We start from the raw sequence: 19,553 nt of genomic DNA on the forward strand, positions 1-19,553 counted from the left end.
CTGGCGCCCCGATAGGGAATGTTGAAAAGTGAATGGGAAAATAAAGTGAGAGATGAGAAGCGGAAATATTGATGTTTTACAGGTTTATTGTATAATGAAATCATGACGTATTTGCCTCTTTCGTAGATTTCGAAAAGGCGTTTGATAGAATGAATTGGGAAAAACTAATGAGTATATTACAGAAAATAGGAATAGATTGGAGGGACTGGAGGCTAATTCGCAGCCTGTACACGTCTCCGACTGCTCAGGTGCGAGTGGGGAACGGGGAGTCCGGATGGGCAGTGTTAGGAAGAGGTGTAAGGCAGGGTTGCCCATTATCGCCAGTGTTGCTCAACATATATTTGCGGGAAATGATTAAAGAGGAACTAGAGAATAACTGGAGATAGGAATGCAAGTCCGAGGCGAATTCATAAAATCAGTTAGTTTTGCTGATGACTAAGCTTTAGTTTGTTAGGCAACCAAGGGGTTGCAAGCATTACTGAGTGAATTGGACATTCAATGCGATAGATATGGGATGTAAATCAATAGAAATAAATTTGAAGTATGCGGCATTTCCAGAAAGAGAAAGTCTAAGTTAAAGGATAAAAAAGGAGGGAAAAAACTAGGGCAGTTAGAACAATTAACGAGTGTCGGAAGTGTTTTACACCAAAATGGTCGAAGTAATAGGGACAAAAGGTGAAGAAATGCGTAGGACAAAGAATTTTTCCTATAGGGCAAGGAATTAACGCAAGGGACGTTGAGTGAGATGTTAAAATTCATTCCTAGGTGGCCGTCGGAACTTGCCACCCGGAACCCATCTCGACGCTTCCATTGTCGGGGAGTGCAAGGCGTGCAGTGCGCGGGAGGGTGGGCTGTGGAGCGGCGGGCGGTTGCAGGTCGGTGAAACCGGACCTCACTTCTTCCAGCTCTTCGGCCTTGGGGATCTGAAGGAGGGGGGGCTTTCGAAAAGGCGGAGGTTATGGGTGCAGAAAGGGACTCTGACAACGGGGTGGAGGGAGAGTGGAATGCACCGCCCTGTCGCAATTGACTCGCAGTTGACCTGGGTTGTCTCTCCGAAGTTCAGTGAAGCGACGGAGGGTGACCGTGCCACGCTCAGGGGCCCTTATCTTTCCAGGTCGATTGGTAATCAGGGCGCGGGGCGGGAATTGCATTTAAATTTGTTTGCGTGAAAAATCGCGTGGATCTTCCATAATAACTAAAGCTGATGAATGCCGCCCTGTCGTAATTTTTGCTATGGGCATTGTCGAGTCATCGGAAACTGATCTAATATATATCATAAGAAAGTAGCTATCGTTACAACTACAGTATTAATTTGTTAAGCAATGTCTGAGGTTTGCGTCAATTATTTTGTTCTTACCCTGTAATTTTTTTGGCGAACACTTTGCATTTATGTAGTTTGTTTGAGTTATTTACTCTATTAGAACCAATAATGGTATCTTCAACGCAAAGCTTTTAATCCCATGCGAAGTTGGGAATTTAAAGCTTTCTACTGGGCTAATTTGCCTTCTTAGCATTGCTATCGTTCACCATCTCGCCTCTTGTCCCCGGGCAACGTTCGGTGGAGCAATTACTTGAATAAATAATCATATCAATGCATCAAAGAAATCAGCTGCGTAAACACAGCGTTGAGACTAACACTGTGGTAAGAAATATGCAAAGAAAACAGTCGAAACATACCAAAATGGAAGGTTTCAGAGTCCACTGACAAATATTTTATCCTCGCCTGTTTTACAAAATGATGTTTTAGTTTGATACTAATCGTTAATTACGATAGCTTAGAAGACTGAAGCTCGGATTACCTTATTAATATTAAAGCGTTAGGTCTTGCTCGAAACGAAGTTTTGTTATAACTGAGATACTGAGTACTTAATGACGAAATGGCCGATCACGGGTCAACAGACTGCCAGTTGCCGAGTCCGACGTCGACCCCGGCGGGCCACCACCCGTCTGCCCCCACCGTGGATGGAGTGCGGGGGCCCCGTGTTCCGTCCTCATCCTCCCCGATCGAGCGGGGAGGAAGCCGAGGGACGGTTCGGCCCCCGCGGGTATGTTGGGTGGTAACGCCGGCCTCCCCCGCCGCGCCCCCTCAACATCCCTTCGGCCAGGGAACCCCCTCCCCCGGTTGCGTGGCCATCGCCAACGCTTCCTCGGCGAGGGTTGACTCGGCTGCCTGTGGCCCCCGTGGGGGCTGGCCATGAGGCGAGGCTTCCGATGTCGCTCGCGTGAGCGGGGTCCAGCGTCACGCCCTCTCGCGCGTGCTGGGCCGAGGGAGGCGTTTCCATGCCATTCATTCATTCATGCCGTCCCACGTGAAGCTAAACGCTCCTTCCCACCCCCCCTCCCAACCCCCACGACCCTCTTTGCTTATCCGAGGCGAGGGAGGGGGGGGGACGCCGTCGATGCCGGTCTTCGATGACACCGCCAGGCATGCCGGAGGCTTGCATCTGCGCGCGGGATACGGTTTAACCGACAAACAAATCCACATCTACGGGTATTAACAATCAGGGTTCGCACGGCGACTCCAGCACAGGAGGAGGTTGGACTCACAATTGTCTTCCTTGGTGAAGGCCACTGAAGTGTCCGTGGCAGGTTAAAAATTAATGATTGAGTCAGCAGTGGAAAACCGCCTCGGTTGATCCCCGATGGTATTGCGAGGAGCAGGACATTGAATGACGAAGATTAGTAATTGAAAGGACTTGGACACATTGTTTCCAGAGGAAGAGAAGCCAGCGTTGAGTGGCAGTAGTACAGGAAATGAATTAATTGAGAATGGGAGCAAATGCATAGAAGATGATTGATAGAAAAATCCAGGCGGAGATAAAAGTAGGTTGAAAATTAAATTCCCAAAATCTCATTCTGATAGGTAGGCAGAGGAAGAAGTGACCCAGTATCTGTTACAATAGAAAACTATTGATAGTTTGCAGTATTGCAAATATTATTACATATTCTTTTAATTTTAAGTGTACATATTACTCTGCCTGTCGCCATGACGGGTGTCAGGATATCTGCCACGATGGGGCATCTGCATTTTGACCGGAAGTATGCATGGGCAATGGGTTTTGTTTAATTTTTCCAACAGACCATTTCTGCATCAAGTTTCATATAGCCACGGTATTGCATGGCGGATGCGAACAAGGATTTTCTAAGCCGATGGTTCGACTACGTATTTCTAAATATATCTTTGAGGTCTCTCGTAGTCAATCTAATGTAGGGTAAAAATTATTCCCTCGATTTAAGCATTTGAAACGCACTATTTAAAAAATATTCCAGTGTGTTAAATATTTCATGCAGTGCAATGCAGCATTTCATGCATGCATTTCTCGAATGACTGCCATGGTATATTTTCTTGTAATAATAAAATAACAGTTTCTGTTCGTTAATAGGAATAGCTCTCGAATCGGGCAGCTATTCTTTTCATTATGTATTTCGAGAAATAATCCTTTAGTTACACCGTCTCTATGGCTTCAGGCATATTCGGAGAGAGGCTGTAGCTAATGTCAAGCATCATCTCTATTTCTTTTAAATGTCATGAGGAGTAAGGAGTTTTGTAATGTGCTTTAATATTAAACTTTTTGAAGATTTGGCACCCCATTAAGTGGTCTACTACCGACAAAATGAATATTCCGCCAGTCTTCTTCGATTGTCCCTTCCATGTGAATGTTACCAGAAGATATTTAGCGAGTGTATGGCTGGATTCAAGAGTGATAGAATGCGAATCCGGTGGAAAAAATAGTCTGAGATGTAGCGGGAAAAATCAGAAAAAAACACCCAGCAAAGAATTTGGAATGGACATGCTGATGGCTACACAGAGGCGCTCGCTGGTAAGATTACTCCCCCTTATCACTGAGAAATGGGAAGCATCACATCGAGACTGCGTGAGGCCTCTTGATGAATTGGTGGAGTGGAAGGAACATGAAATTGAGTGAGAAGTCCAGCGCAAGAAAAGGGTTCGGGGACGGCTGAGAAGTGTAAAATATGTGGGGAAGAGGAAAGGCACTTAAACGTTGAAGAGGAGTTTATGCAAGCTGAGAGTATTGTGGAGGAACTGAATGAGTTTAGAGTTGAATTTTTTGCCGGAAATTGCCACCAAAAGTTGACGAAGATTTTGAATGATATCAATTTGTGAGGTGATTACTTGTATGCGATCGACATTTGTGCTCGATTCAAAACGAAGCATGTGGGCGAGTCCCAGGCAAGGAGGGAGGATTGGCACTCTCCCGACGATCCATCGAGTTGGAAAGACGGCGGGGGGCTTGAGCGCGGAAGTCCGAGGTGGGGGGCCTTCTTCATCCCTCCCACCGTCGCCTCGCTCCCCCCTACCATCCATTGCTTCCTTCCAATGCGTCTCGTGACTCCGCGCCCATCCAAGTCGCCTCGCCGTCGTTTACTTTCAATTTCGTACATTCAATTCTCTCTATGCGCCGATACATTTTTCGTCTTGCCGCACTTCTGCCAAGTGGGGCATTTAAAACCAAGGATGCATTCTGCGAACTCCATTTACTTGTTCATGACGCAAATTATTGAATTTTCATTTCCATTCGTCCCATGTGTCATTATTTATTGATATCATAGCGAGTCATTTCGTTGTTCCTGAAAAGTAATTCCGGCCAAGTTATTGATTTGAAGAATTTGAAGGATGAATGCCTGAAATGAAAATGCTCAATTTGCCATTTTTCAGTGCGGCAGTAGACAGTAACATAAATAATAATGAAATTATTTAATTATGACCAAAAAATAGCACATAGCATGAAATTAAGGAATAAATGAATGAATGCATGCAATAGAGAGTATGTGAAATATTTGAAGTAGCATATTATAAACGTTAAGAATTTTGATTTTTGTATTAATTAATAGCTAAACGAAAATAAAATCAACTCGTGTGACTGGATACTATAAGTGACGCAAGAAATATTATATTTTAATTTCAAAATCACCTGAACTACCCGGATTTTAAAGTCGGAAATACCTAAATATAACATTTTTCAGAATACTGGAATTCATTGGTAGACAACATACATTCATTCTGTACGGCAGTTAAAATAATTAATGAACAATCAACTGTAAATTATACCTATAAATGCATAATCACTGTTAATCTGAACAGCGCTAAACAAATAAATATTTGGTATTATTGGAGAAAAATCAAAAATTACAATTCATTAACAGCTTGATTAGCATTTTTAGAATAACTAAACGTTCAACGAAGTTTTAGTTGGTGGTGAAGGTGTGGGCAAATTGCAATGAGTCATAAATTGTGTTACAAGGAGTCGAAAGACCAAATTAAACTGTTATTTGGAATGTTTTGACCAATTTAATAATTATGCCTTAAGAGATATATTTATAGAATGGTTCACAGATAACAAAAGCGTTAAATAACAATGATGGACAAAATTAAATCACATGTATTAGTAAACAGCAAAGATATCTCCCGAGGAATTGTGTTGTTAGCACTTTACTTTCAAATGGAAGCGCTGTAGAGCAAATACCATCTAGGGTGGTGGGTGAAAAATGCCTGCGAGAAAAGGGCACCATTTACTAATGGAAAATACTGGGATCGCCGATATAAATTTATATCGGAGTGTAAGAACTCGATATTATGTAGCTTGTATGTTCCTTGTTTAGTATCTCTCCCCTCAAAAGATTCAATTGATCATGGAGTTTCGCAATTTTCAAGGACCAGCACCTTTTGCACGCTGTCCCGCAGTATTCCGGCTCATCGCGTTTGCCTCACTTTACGCGTATCCCCAATCAATGGCATGCTCCATCTACCAAAGGATCGGGACGGTGCGGTGGCTAACGTAGTGGTTTCTCACCGAGAGGGCTGGGTGGAGACGGCAGATATTTTTGGGTGGTATCCCGATCCCTACTTGAGGCGCTTTGTGGAGAGCACTTTGAGTGAGCAAGACGTCCGTCGGATGGGACGTTAAGCTGCGGACCCCTTGGTGCCTTTCGACGAGAGTAGGCTAATGCCGACGCCGGGTTTCTCTCCGCCCTCCCTCCTTTCCTATCCATCCCCAATGGCGCATATGACCTTGGCTGTCGGTCGCCTCCCCCAAGACTACTCTCATATGCCCATGGTACCGATCGAGGGGTCAACGAATTAAGGGTGAGAAACAGAATAGTCGTCAGGTTGCCCTTAGAAATGTGTCAGTGCGTGGGTAATGGATGCTTTCAAAATCTGCCTCGACCGGGACACATTTCTTGTTAATAGTTGTACACGAAAGGCTGTTGTTGGCAGCTGGAAGCCGCCGTATCCACTGGACCAGCACTCCCCCCCTTTCCTATCTGCGGGAGAGCTTCTTGTCAGCGGGCTTCAATTCGGACGGGGGAGGAGACGACACGATCCATGCGCCCACCCGAGCGAGCAAGAGGCGTATGAGAATCTGGCTGTTGCGTCGCGCGTTTTATCTCTCAATTTTGAGCACAACTGAACTGAGGGATATTTGGTTTTGATTTCTAGATTGGTTCTGCCGTATTGTTTTGCCATTCTTATGGAAATAAAGTGAGCGAAATGGGAATAAATCATTGTGCTCATCAGTTGGTCCAGCAGTCAACATTTCTCGACTTCTTGGTGCTCTCTCGCCTCCCGGTTGAATTTGGTGGCAGAGACTTTTCATATCTGTGTCAGCACTCTAAATCGCGCGATGTTTTATTACACCAGCGGCTCACGTCGTGCAAGCTAACACTGTGCTCCTCGCTTCTCCCTTGGGCGAAAATATTAGCATTCTCACAATGCTCTGCGGTTAATCTCTAGAGCGTGAGGAAGGGTGCCTGAGGAATTAAGGGCATGAGAAAGGGGAGTAAATAAGTCCGGAAAGGGGGGATAGGCAGTGGAAAATATGTCTTCCCCGCTGCGGAATTGAATTGCTCGAGGGTAATGAATCCATGTGCCTCTCCGTTAGACTTTCACTCTCTAATTATGCCGTAATCACATTAAGTACCAATCGGACCATTTCCTTGATGATGCTGGGAACGTGGCCCGCGTTGTGACTCCATAGTGTCTTCATCTTGCTGTGTAGCGTTTCTGAGTACGACAGTCTCGGATAAAAGAATTTGTTCATTGAATAAAAGTAAGCTCTCTTCTCCAACCACGTTTTTCAATATACAGCGAGCGGTTATGTCGAAGAGAGCCCTGCTTTCGGTCTATAATTCCACGGTCTAGCGCAGCGATTTCCATCCTTTCGAGAGAGAGAATTCCGTTTCATTCCAGTAATTGCTTCTCTCAACTACCGTGAGTGTAATAGAGTTAAGTGCCGAGCTAATAACGGCGGCTGTGGTGGAAATGTTTTGACTTGGATTTGATAATACCTTGGCATAAGAATATTGTTGTTACGATAGTTGCACCGATGTATGAGTTTTCATTATTAAACGACGAAGGGAATTCTCCATAGTGAAAATGAACTGATACTCCAATTTTTTGCTACGCACATTATCCAGCGGCACGACGTGTGTCATTACGTAGCAGTATATTAGGATGCACGTTAATGATATGGTGTAATGTGACGCGTCGTACCGCTTTCCAATAATATAATTAAAAGAGAATGACTAAGTACAGTTTCACAATGGTTGTCAAATACTTTCACGAAGTTGTGCCATATTACCAATTTTATTGAAATGAAATGCTCAAATGAATGTCAAATGTCTTGTGCGCTGTTTTTTCGCAAGGAAAGAGTATCGCTGAGCAATTCTGTAATCATGGAAATAAAATATGGCGCAGCTGTGGAAGGGAGAGCTACTTGATCCCCCGAGTGTTTCGAGGTAGACGCGAGTGACGGTGCGCGATGGCAGGTCGCCGCCTCGCAGGACTTTTGATGTGGGTAGCTATCGAGATGGTGCGTGTCAAATTCAAGGCGCTACAACGGAAAACTGCAACATTTCTGCGCGCCAAATATTTATTTTTATTAGCATGCTATTATATATAATCAGTCCATTCATGCAGTCAAGGGTCGACGACCACTGAATACCGTTCGACGTCTCAGGTAGTCTACGTTTAAGAAATAAGTGCGCAGATGTAGATAACAATAATTGCTAAAAATTAAAAACAGGAAGCAACCTGAGGGTTTGTTTGATGGGAGCTCCCCCAAAACGAAGTGCAACGGCGTGATAAATTCACGCATCAGGGAAAGGGGAGGAAGATCCTTTCTCTGTGACTCCCATGGCTTCCCAGTAAGATCTGGCACCCGGAAGAAATGACACAGCTCGGGTATAACTTCGGTGTGGCCGGGAGTTGATTTCGTGCTCTCCGGTCGGAAGACCAGCGCTCTATTCAATGGACTACCCCAATCCTTCTCCTCGTAATTCGTACGGTCTGTAAAACTATTACGTCCCGTCATGCACTTCCTCAAGCCCTCATCCAAGCTCTCCCCGCATTATTTTCTTCAATTTATAATTTTTATTAGTTTAATTCCATGCTCAAAGTCTATCATCTTCCTCCCTAATTTCCTCTTGTCTGAAGCTCCTCTCACCCCCCCCCCTCCCTCTACCTCGGCCCTCAGCATCCCATTTCCTCTTGACTTTCTCGCGTTCGTCCACTTTTTCCGCCTTTACGAATTTTAGACAGTATCTTCCTCTTTTCACTCGCTATATCTGGAATGAAACACTTAAGTGTTCAGCTTTTTTCCCTCTGTCCAACTCATTTTCTTCGTTCTCCTCCTCACCTAAATCCCAGAAGCCTCTCATTAACGCTCATCATCTCTCCCTTCATCCCGTCCAACATCCCTATCCTGTTCCTTCCCTTTCCTCATTTGCCCAACATTCACCCCTATCACAGTCTTCAACATCCCACTGCCGGTCAATACCCCGTTCAGCCACTTTTCCTGCCTCCATAGGATTTCTTCCAACAAACCCCTCTCTTCGCCCACCATACCAAGTACTTCCTCATTTGTTTTCTTCTCTGTCCATTTCACCTTCTCCATTCTTCTCCACACCCACATTTCAAAACCCTCCAGTCTACGTCTATCCTCCTGCTTCAATGGCCACGTTTTCGCACCGTACATAGTTACGCCCCATATCAAAGTTTTTACGAGTCTTTTCTTAACATCCTTACTCAACGTCCCCGTCATCAACTCCCTCCTCCTTGTGGAAGCCTCTTTGCCTAGCGCAATTCTTCTCCTTACGTCCCTACTACTTTGACCGTGTTGGTCCAAAACACTACCGAGATACGTAAACTGTTCTACCTGCTCTAGTTTTTGCCCTCTTACTTTAATGTTAAGATTAGCCTTTTTCCTTCTAGAAAATCGCATAACCTTTGTTTTATTAATATTGATTCTCATCCCATACCGGTGGCACTGAATTTCCAATTCACTCAGCAATGTTTGCAGCCCCTTGGCTGACTGACAAACTAAAGCTTGGCCATCAGCGAACCTAACTGATTTTACGGATTCTCCGCCCACTTTCATTCCTACCTGCAGTTCTTCCCATGCCTCTTTGATCATTTCCTCTGCGTACAGGTTGAACAGCAACAGTGATAATGGGCAACCCTGCCTTACACCCCTTCCTAACACTGCCCATCCGGACTCCCGGTTTCCCACCCGCACCTGAGCAGTCTGAGAAATGTACAGGTGGCGGATTAGCCTCCTTTCCCTCCAATCTATTCCTATTTTCTGCAATATACTCATTAGTTTTTCCCAATTCACTCTATCAAACGCTTTTTCGAAATCTACGAAACAGGCAAATACCTCCTGGTTGTGTTCTATATTCCTCTCGATTAATAATCTCATTACTGCAATGGCATCACGCGTACCTCTCCCCTTCCTAAACCCAAACTGATGATCCCTTAAGTAATCATTTTACCCTACTCTCTATCCTTTTGTTTATGATCCTGAGAACAACTTTAGCTGCGTTGAATATTAAACTTATTATCCTGTAGTCCTCACATGATGTAGCCTTTACCTTTTTCGGAATAGGAACTAAAACTGATCTCACAAAGTCTTCCGGCAAGATTCCTTCCTCATAAATACTACGGATCAGCCCATATACCCTCTTCCTCCCACATTTTCCTAAGCATTTTAAAAGTTCCGCAGGAATATTATCCACCCCCACGGCCTTATTTAGTTTCATCTCCCTTAATGCCCTTTCTATCTCATTGTCTAGTATGCCTGGACCTAAGCTATCTTCCTCTACGTCATGTTCCTTTTCAATGTCTCACTTTGTTGGTCTAAGCTCTTTACTATACAGTTCTTCTATATATTCCTTCCATCTCTCTTGGATCTTTCCTGCGTCAACTATCACCTTACCTGCCTTATCTCTAACTGTTAGCATAGATCGCCCTTTCTTACTTCTCGATAAAGATTTAACTTTCCTGTACAGCGCACCAATTTCACCCTTCCTCTGCAATCATCCCCTACAATCCTCACACTGGGTCTTCCACCATCCTTCATTTGCTTTATTTGTTACCCGCCTCAATTTATTGTTTATTTATTTGTACTTCATTTTGCCTAATTCTGTATTTACATTTTTACATTTTCTCCGCTCATCCATCTTTATAATCATCTCATCCGTGATCCATGGTTTCCTAGTCTTTTGAGTGTTAACGGTTCCAATAGTGTCTGTTGCGGCTTTCGATAACCATTTCTTGATACTTTCCCATTTTTCTTCGACAGTACTTGGATCTTTACCATCCTCCATGATTTCTTCTACCGCCTGTTTGTATTCCTTCCTTTTCAAACCATTTAATGCGTGTACATTCCATTTTATAACTCACCGCCCCTGCCTTATCTTTTTGAAACGGACGCCACATTTCATAACAACTAAATTGTGGTCAGATTCCGCATCCGCTCCCGGGAAGCTGTGCGAATTTATCACACTTTTCCTTAACCTGTGTCTAACCAGGATATAATCTAGCTGATACCTTTCTGAGTCACCTGACATTTTCCATGTATACCTGCGTCTTTTGTGGTGTCTAAACCAAGTGTTGGTGTTGACTAGCCCCTGTCTCCTGCAGAACTCAACTGCTTTCTCCCCGCGGTCTGCGGTCATTCCTCGTGCCTAAACCGAAGTCCCCGACCTATGTGTGTGTGTGTGTGTATATGTATATGTATATGTATGTATATATATATATATATATATATATATATATATATATATATATATATATATATATTCAAAGGATATCTTTCGTTATTTCTTAATTTATTCATGAAAGTCGAGAAAAAGTTAAATAGTACTCGGGCATAGCTACGTTTTTAACACTTGTTAATGATCTCAATGTTAATCACGGGATGAAATTACTGTATAAATTATCACCAGTAGATAATATATGCATGAAAATGCGGAATGTAGAACTAGTTTAGTTGTTAATTGGACAGGTAATCGAAGCCGTAGTTTCAGTACGTGAGCAGGGGAACTTTTCTGATAGTAGCTCACCTCCCATAAATATAGATCTTTTATGTGCTCAGTCGAGCAATTCCGAATGTTCGTATGATTTGTAGCTTTCACGGCGCTTGTAGGATAAAATTTATGAATAATTTGTTTGGTCACGATAATAAACAGTGTTCTATCGTCGACTTCTCTTTCCATTGTGCTACACTACTCGGCTGCCTTCAGGAGGTCGTTCACTAAGAAAATTTGAGCTCTATTAAATATTTAGCTAGCCGTTGGGTACCCTGCAGTAAATAAAAAAAAGCCATGAATTGTAGAAAGTTTTGTTTTTTCCATTTCTTCATGCCTTGAAAGAGAAAGATAATCATCCAGGCAGTTCTGCAAACGGAACTCTTCGAAGAACATACAATTCGTTCTTGAATACTAGTGTGGACGTTTAGGGAATATACTTGAACGTGTAGACTTTGTTGAGCAGTTGCAATGCATTATCTTGGTAAAAGTGATTGGCTTCGTATCCGAGCGCAATTCCCTCATCGAAGCTTGAACAACTTGAGTAAAATGGTCTCAAAAAATACGCACCATAAGGAATGAAAAGCTCTTTAGTTTCCTAGAAATTTTTCCAAATTTTTTGTTATTTTAATAAAGTGTTAGTGTGACTAATGTGGAATGTGGGGAGTCCAAGTAGATAATTTGTCACGGAAGGCATTTGAAGTACTTGATTGGGTAATGAGAAATTTAAAAGGAAGTAGCGTAGCCACAAAAGAAAAAGCAAATGAGGTACGGGTTATCCCTATCCTAGAATACTCGTCCATAGTGTGGGATCCATATGAGGTGGGACATATTAAAAAGATAGAAAAAGTTCAAGGAAAGGCAGCAAGATATGTTGTCGGAAGGTACAAAAGAACTGATAGTGCCACGGAAATGTAATATATACTGAAATGGGAGAGTTTGAAAAATAGAAGGGAAAGGAGTAGTTTAGGCGCGATGTATGGAATTATTAAAAATGAAGAAGCGTGGGAATATTTATGGAAAGAAATAGAAAAACCTAACCTAAAATGTATTTTTCGTTGTAAGAGAGATAATTGATCACACTTAATCGTTGCCACCAGGACAATTGCCTAATTTCAACGTAATTCTTTAATAATAAATAAGTAATAACAGCGGAGAGAATGCTGGGAGAAGGAGGTAGGGAGGGAGGTGGAGAGATAATAAGAATAACCCATTCAAAAAGAAAAATGAATGCCCCCAGTGACCTTGCGAAAGATGGAGTGCGATATGTCACCTCAGAACTGCGCTCAAAAACATTTCTCTTATCCCTTCCCAAGAGACTGCGTGCTTCTTAAGTTTCCAACTTCCCCCTTGCACGCCTCGATAAATCATGAAATTCGTATCGAAGTGTTCGGAGTACCCGGGAAGACCCCTCCTCGCCGCCCGCCCCCCGTTGTCAATGAATGCCCGTGCCACGGGAGAGTATTGAGAGAGGTGCTGTTTCATTCTTTCCAGGAGGGGGATGCTGGGCCGCATGGGGCGTGAGTGCGCCGGGGGCGATGCCGGCCGCGGAGGGAAAGGCGGAAGTCCAGCCGAGGGCGCGCGGGGCGTCGCGACACGCGCCCCGCTGAGCTGAGCGAGGGCCGCTGCGGGCGGGAGATCTTGGAGCGGCGCCGGTGTGGCGCCAGTGACCGAGGTGAGAGCAGCCCCCCCTCCCACGGGCTAGATGTTGGTCTTGGCCCCATAATTGACGATCGATGTGAAATGAATGTCTATGTGGCGTGATGATGCGTGGAGATGATTTGCGGGCACATGCGCTAATGCCATCCCGATACTCATCTCCGTTGTCAATCGCCGTTTTCATGCCTTCTGTGAAGAATGCCAGACCAGTGTCGAATTCATCTTCTCTGTCGACTGCTCAAGTTGACCTTGTCCTGTATTCCTTGTCCACTTGGATTAGATCATCCATGTATCTCTTATTCTCAATATCGAACCTCTCGTCCGTATCGAATATTCCATCCGTGTCATGATTTCAATGATATCGGTCTCGCCAAATTATCCCTTTCTGCCTTTTTGAAAAAAAAATACTACAAGTGTTTGACGAATCGTCATATCGCACAGATAATCCTGCCGGGGAATGGCGTCCTCGTTCCCCGTAATATCCGTCTGCTTTCCTCTGCCCACGTCTGAAGTTGTTCAAATATATCGTATAATCATAATCAGTCTTGCATTTGGCATTTGCAGTTGGAGAATTTGGACACGGCTCGTGTGTGGTACTTCACTCTCTTAAACGCGGTTTCATATGCACTGCGTGCATCCGCACTTATGGATCAAAGATTGGCAATCTTGTGGAATTTACTGAGATCATTTTCGGTGAGTAAAGGGTGTTTCTCCTCGATGTTTTATGCAAACTCTGTCAGAATCGGTCATGGCGTCAAGGTTCATAACAAAAGAGCGGCACGGCGCGAACTATGAAAGCAATGGTTGTAGGCGGCAATGTCGCACGCATGTGACAGTAGTGACTGAAGAGGCCCACGAAAGTTTTCGATCCTACGGGGGAAGGTTGACGTTGCCTTGACGGCAGTAAATCCAAGTCGTGTGATTTCTCAAGGTAGCCACGAGGGAGTTTGCATGCACGGCTGTCTATTCTTGGGCGAATATTGGGGCGGAAAGTTGTACCTTGTGATGGAGCCTGAAGTTTGCTTGGCGACGAATGCAAGAACATAGGATTGGCTTGCCTGTATTGAGTGCCAGTGGTGGGGGAGAATCCGTGGGAAACTCCACTTTGCTCTTCCCTTATTTTGGTCCCGTGTGCTTTATGATCGCGCACTGCATCTCACACGTCTCCACTCGCGAGTGAAAAAAATCGGCCGAAAATATTGCTGCAACAGTAAGTAAGTTGAAAAATGATGTAATTTGAACAATACCAGTAAATCCCTAAAATCTCCTCGCCAGTAAGCACAGATTTGTCCACTGATGCACTGAGAGTCATAATTTCTCGTCCGATTTAAAAATAATGAGTTCTACTATCCCTGTTACCAATTCAATATCGAAAAAGTGGGCCCAGCACATACACACGTGAGAACGACGTTCTGGTGTGGCCTAACGAAGGCATCACACCATAGGGATAATTTGCCGGTGAATGCGGAGAAGGGCATCATTCCACAAGTACAAAGTGAAGTTTCAAAGAATGAAAACGGTGTATGGGAAAGCATGTTTATGTGTTCTTGTTAGAAAAAGGGTTAGTTCGGTTGGCACTGGAGACTTCATTAACTCATGAAAAAATTTATTTCGACGGCTGAAAACATTTGGTATCTGCGAAGTCATGCGGTGAAAATTTGAAATGTCTCCCATTATATTCTAGAGATACTTCGTATCTAGGGAGGGATTTGGAGTGTCTCGGCGCAAATGTGTGTTTGGGATGCTTACCCGTGACGATGTTACATTTTGGCGAGGTTTCGCTTTTTTCCTGACCAACTGTGCGTTACGTGTAATTGTTCCGATTTTATTCTTGCCTCCGAAAGTAGGAATACACTGCCGAATATACTCCCGAGACACCGAAAAAGATTTTTGAATTGAAACAAATGGGAAACATAATAATATTTATTTATATATTTATATTATTTATTATTATTAGGCAATCTACCGGTTAAGGTTGGTTTTTGGATGGACACAGCTACTAAATAAATATTTAATGATTCCTAACAAAATACAAAATCCAGTATCCTACCTCAGATCCTACATCAGACCCCTCTTCATCTCTGAGTACTTTCTTCCTGTCTTCATCCCGTCCAACATCCATATCCTATTCCTTCCCTTTCCTCGTTTGCCTAACATTCTCCCCTCAATTACAGTCTTCAACATCCCGCTGCCAGTCAATACCACCTTCATCCACTTTTCCTACCTCCATAGGATTTCTCCCAACAAACCCCTCTCTTGGCCCACCATACCAAGTACTTCCTCATTTGTTTTCTTCTCTGTCCATTTCACCTTCTCCATTCTTCTCCACTCCCACATTTCAAAACCCTCCAGTCTACGTCTATCCTGCTTCAATGACCAATTTTCCGCGCCGTACATAGCTACGTCCCTGTCATAAACTCCCTTTACCTTGTGAAAACCTCTTTGCTTAGCGCAATTCTTCTCCTTAAGTCCATACTACTTTGACCGTGTTGGTGCAAAACCCTTCCGAGATACGTAAACTGTTCTACCTGCTCTAGTTTTTGCCCTCCTATTTTAATATTTAGCTTAGCCTTTTTCCTTCTAGAAAATCGCATAACCTTTGTTTTATTAATATTGATCCTCATCCCATACTTGTCGCACTGAATTTCCAATTCACTCAGCAATGCTTGCCACCCCTTGGCTGACTAAACCTTGGTCATCAGCAAACCTAACTGATTTTACGAATTCCCCGCCCACTTTAATTCCTACCTCCAATTCTTCCCATGCCTCTTTGATCATTTCCTCTGCATACAGGTTTAACAGCAACTGTGATAAAGAGAAACCCTGCCTTTCACCTCTTCCTAACACTGCCCAACCGGACTCCCCGTTCCCCACACGCACTTGAGCAGTCCGAGTACAGGTTGCGGATTGGCCTCCTTTCCCTCCAATCTATTCCTATTTTCTGGAATGTACTCATTAGTTTTTCTTAGTTCACTCTATCAAAAGCTTTTTCGAAATCTACGAAACAGGCAAATACCTCCTGGTTGTATTCTATATTCCTCTCGATTATTAATCTCATTACTTCAATGGCATCACGCGTACCTCTCCCCTTCCTAAACCCAAACTGATCATCCCCTAAGTAATCATTTGCCCTACTCTCAATCATTTATGATCCTGAGAAATTCTTTAGCTGCGTGGGATATAAAACTTATGGTTCTGTAGTCCTCACATGACGTAGCCTTTATCTTTTTCGGAATAGGAACTAAAAATGATGTCACTAAGTCTTCTGGCCAGATTCCTTCCTCATAGATACTACGAATCAGCCCATATTAGCCTCTTCCTCCTACATTTTCCTAAACACTTCAATAATTCCGCGGGAAGGTTATCCACTCCCACGGCCTCATTTAGTTTCATCTCCCTTAATGCCCTTTCTATCTCACCGTCTAGTATGTCTTGACCTAAGCTATCTTCCTCTACTTGCCTCCCCCGCTGCCGGACACTACACACGGCCGATCGGGCCGAGCCCCGTAGTTGCCAGGACTCAATATCTCTGTATTGTCCATTTATCTTGGGAATGATCATTGAGGTGGTTTCTTGTTGCCTTCCTCAATAGTGTTTTTAACGTGACACCATCACTTACTTGCCGCCTCACATATATATGTGTGTATATATAAATATATATATATGTATATATATATGTATATATATATGTATATATATATGTATATATATATGTATATATATATGTATATATATATGTATATATATATGTATATATATATGTATATATATATGTATATATATATGTATATATATATGTATATGTACATACATATGTATATAAAAAAACCATAAACACAGTAATCAACCCGAAGGTCGGTTTAGTAGGTGATGGTGGAGATCACCCAGTACTAAGCCCTATACGGCGTGTGAAATTCACACATCAGGGTAGGAGGGCCAGTTCCTTTCCCTGTGCCGGTTTTGGTTTCCCAGGAAGATCTGGTACCCGAAAAATCACTTTTCGCTTGGGTGGAGCTGTAGGTGCCCAGGGTGCCTTGCCCGGGAATCGAACCCGGGACCCTCCGGTCAGCAGTGCAGCGCTCTACCCACTGGACTACCGCGACCCACATATGTATATATATATATATATATATATATATATATATATATATATATATATATATATATATATATATATATATATATATAATTAATGTACGTATATACATTATATATATATATAATGTACGTATATGTCCCGCATAGGAATCATGTAACTCTTAATAGAAATACCTGAAAAAGGCATTCGAGTCCTTTTACTCAATCCCCAGATGAGGACGTTAAAATTGTTTTCGTAAAAGTAGCGTTCGCAAATAAAATTTATTAATTCCTAAGATTTTTCCTCGTTCAAAAGCCTTTTTCGAACCGTTAAATTGTGTATTTAATTTTGCAGTTTAAAAGAGGGTTGTCGTTCGTTTATGCCAATCCGAAGAAATTTAGAATGGTTTACTGTTGCATTAGTTCATACCCTCTTTATTCACTTATACTCAGCTTCACAAAACTGCAACCCTGTCCCAGAAAATTGAGAGTGCATTTAGTGTGACGCAATAAGTTTCTCGTTCACTGAATGAAGCTGGCAGACTTTGCGCAAAAAAAAGTTGTGAAAAAATGTCAGCAGCAGTGACTACCTACATCCACTCCATGTTTGACGCGAAAAGTGCGTGAAAAGTTCTCTTTGACGTGACTTTTTACTCAAATAATCGGCGGAAAAATTTAAGTGTTAAATTAAACATCTCTGGCGCTCTGGCGAGTAAGTGCTAATCCAAATTGCGCTAATCGCGGTATGGATTCAAATGCATTAACCCTTCGTGTCGCTCGGCTTTTGCCTTGATACGATCTCTCATATCTTGAGAGTCTCTCATTTATTTCGAAGCGATTTTAGAAACTCTTTAGATGTTTAAGTATCCTGCGAGCCACCTCGAGGGTGTGTGGAGGTGAATACCCATCAGGCTAATTTTGACCCAAAGATGATCCTACCATGGTCGGACTATGTTATTCTGATCGTTTATCGTGCGTGTAAAAATGACTAGTTAAATCTATTTATTCTACCATCGATCCCTCTAATTTTAGTGACATGATCTCTCCTGCCGTAGCACGATGGCGGTAGTGATACATTTTCGTCATCACTGCCAAAGAGACCTCCTTCCAATGTATGCAAGACATTAGTTAATCTTTAATTTAAGCTTTGCTCCTTGAGTGCTTCCCAGTCTAGCTCCTCTAATATTTTGGATGCGCGACGAAGTTTATCATAACAAAGAACAAACTTTGTCGTCGAGGGTTGCATCCCGCGGCCCATTTGACCCTGCATTTCATTGGAGCCGTGCAGGATTGTCCCGCGCGGGGGGACTTCTTATGGCAATCCCCCGCGGAACGGCTGACTTCGCTACGCCTTTAGTGATCATGAAATCCATAGTTTCCAGAATGTAATTCGTGTTCCGGGGGGTTCTGATCCCTGGCGGCGGAGAGAGTTGTTAAAGACACGCACCGATGTGAGAGGAGGTTTTTTTATGACTCTCGGTAAAGTTTCGTGATGCGCTCGGGTGTCCAAGCCCTTGGAAATGACCAAATCTTGTGGAGTGATTTTTCATGGCTTTCTCAACTGCTCCCTTCGCCACTTGTGCATAGCGAGGAAAAAAAAGACCGCGCGTAGAATTGAGAATGCGATTGGGTAATGCAAGAGCGTGCAGGTGCCTGAAAGTCAATGAAAGGCGGAGAAAGTGTTAGATGAAGTTTTCAAAGTGGAGCACTTGTATGTGGGTCTCTCTCGAGGGCCCTTGCCTGCGCGGATACCTCGCAATTGCGAAACTTGAAAGTAAGAAGTGGATTGCGTTCTCCAAGCTGGATACGAACCACGGCCTTGGATTATCCGGAGCGGTGACTGCTCGCTAGACCGACCATACCCGTTCGAAAGGAGGAATGAACTCTCTATGCGTTAACTGCGCTGGCACTTCCGCTCGACACGGTTCCGACCGAGTGAGATTGACGAGAGGTCTTTAAACTCGTAAGAGGCTGTTTTCTCATCCATTTCGCCGCAGGTGTTGATATAAATGTCGACAGTGAGCGCAGATGCGACATCTGTGCATCAGTGCTAGCACCCGGTCACGTTTGTGACATTGCCTGAAGTGCTCCAACCACATCTCAGTCACACTGTGTGGTGTCTCTCTTGGGCTAATGCTGACTCACACCGGAGCCCAAATGCGTTTGTCATTCCGTTGACACTTTTTTCTGAGTACCCCATCCAAAAGTAGACCATGTGTGGCCAAAAGACTCAACGACTGCATCAAATCTACTGAATTGAATCGGGTGCAATATCTCCGGAGAGCGACGCATTTCGCGTTAGTCGCTGGAGTGCGCGCTTTTTTCCGGAACAGAAGGAAACTCGAGACTTGAAAAGTCATAATTTATCTGCATTCTGCAAGTGTGCATATCTGCATTTTCCGCAATCAAGGTGAGTGATACTAAATTTGATCGGTGTCGTCGAGTTCTCATCGATTGGTGTCTGAAAAACTTGACCTTCTCCGTAGGGA

At 43.5% G+C, this 19,553-nt stretch overlaps 1 protein-coding gene across 2 annotated transcripts in view; it reads left to right on the forward strand.

Moving 5' to 3' along the window:
• The window catches only part of LOC139689390 (beta-1,3-galactosyltransferase 5), a 280,003-nt gene that overhangs the window by 218,408 nt on the left and 42,042 nt on the right, over positions 1-19,553 (forward strand). For both annotated transcript variants that reach the window (XM_071586485.1, XM_071586484.1), the window contains exon 4: positions 12,823-13,003. The gene's annotated coding sequence lies outside the window, so the exon portion shown is untranslated. The remainder of the gene's footprint in view (positions 1-12,822; positions 13,004-19,553) is intronic.

This window comes from Hetaerina americana, unplaced genomic scaffold (genome assembly GCF_022747635.1).
Source record: "Hetaerina americana unplaced genomic scaffold, ioHetAmer1.1.p SCAF_23, whole genome shotgun sequence".
Taxonomy (NCBI): Eukaryota; Metazoa; Arthropoda; class Insecta; order Odonata; family Calopterygidae; genus Hetaerina; species Hetaerina americana.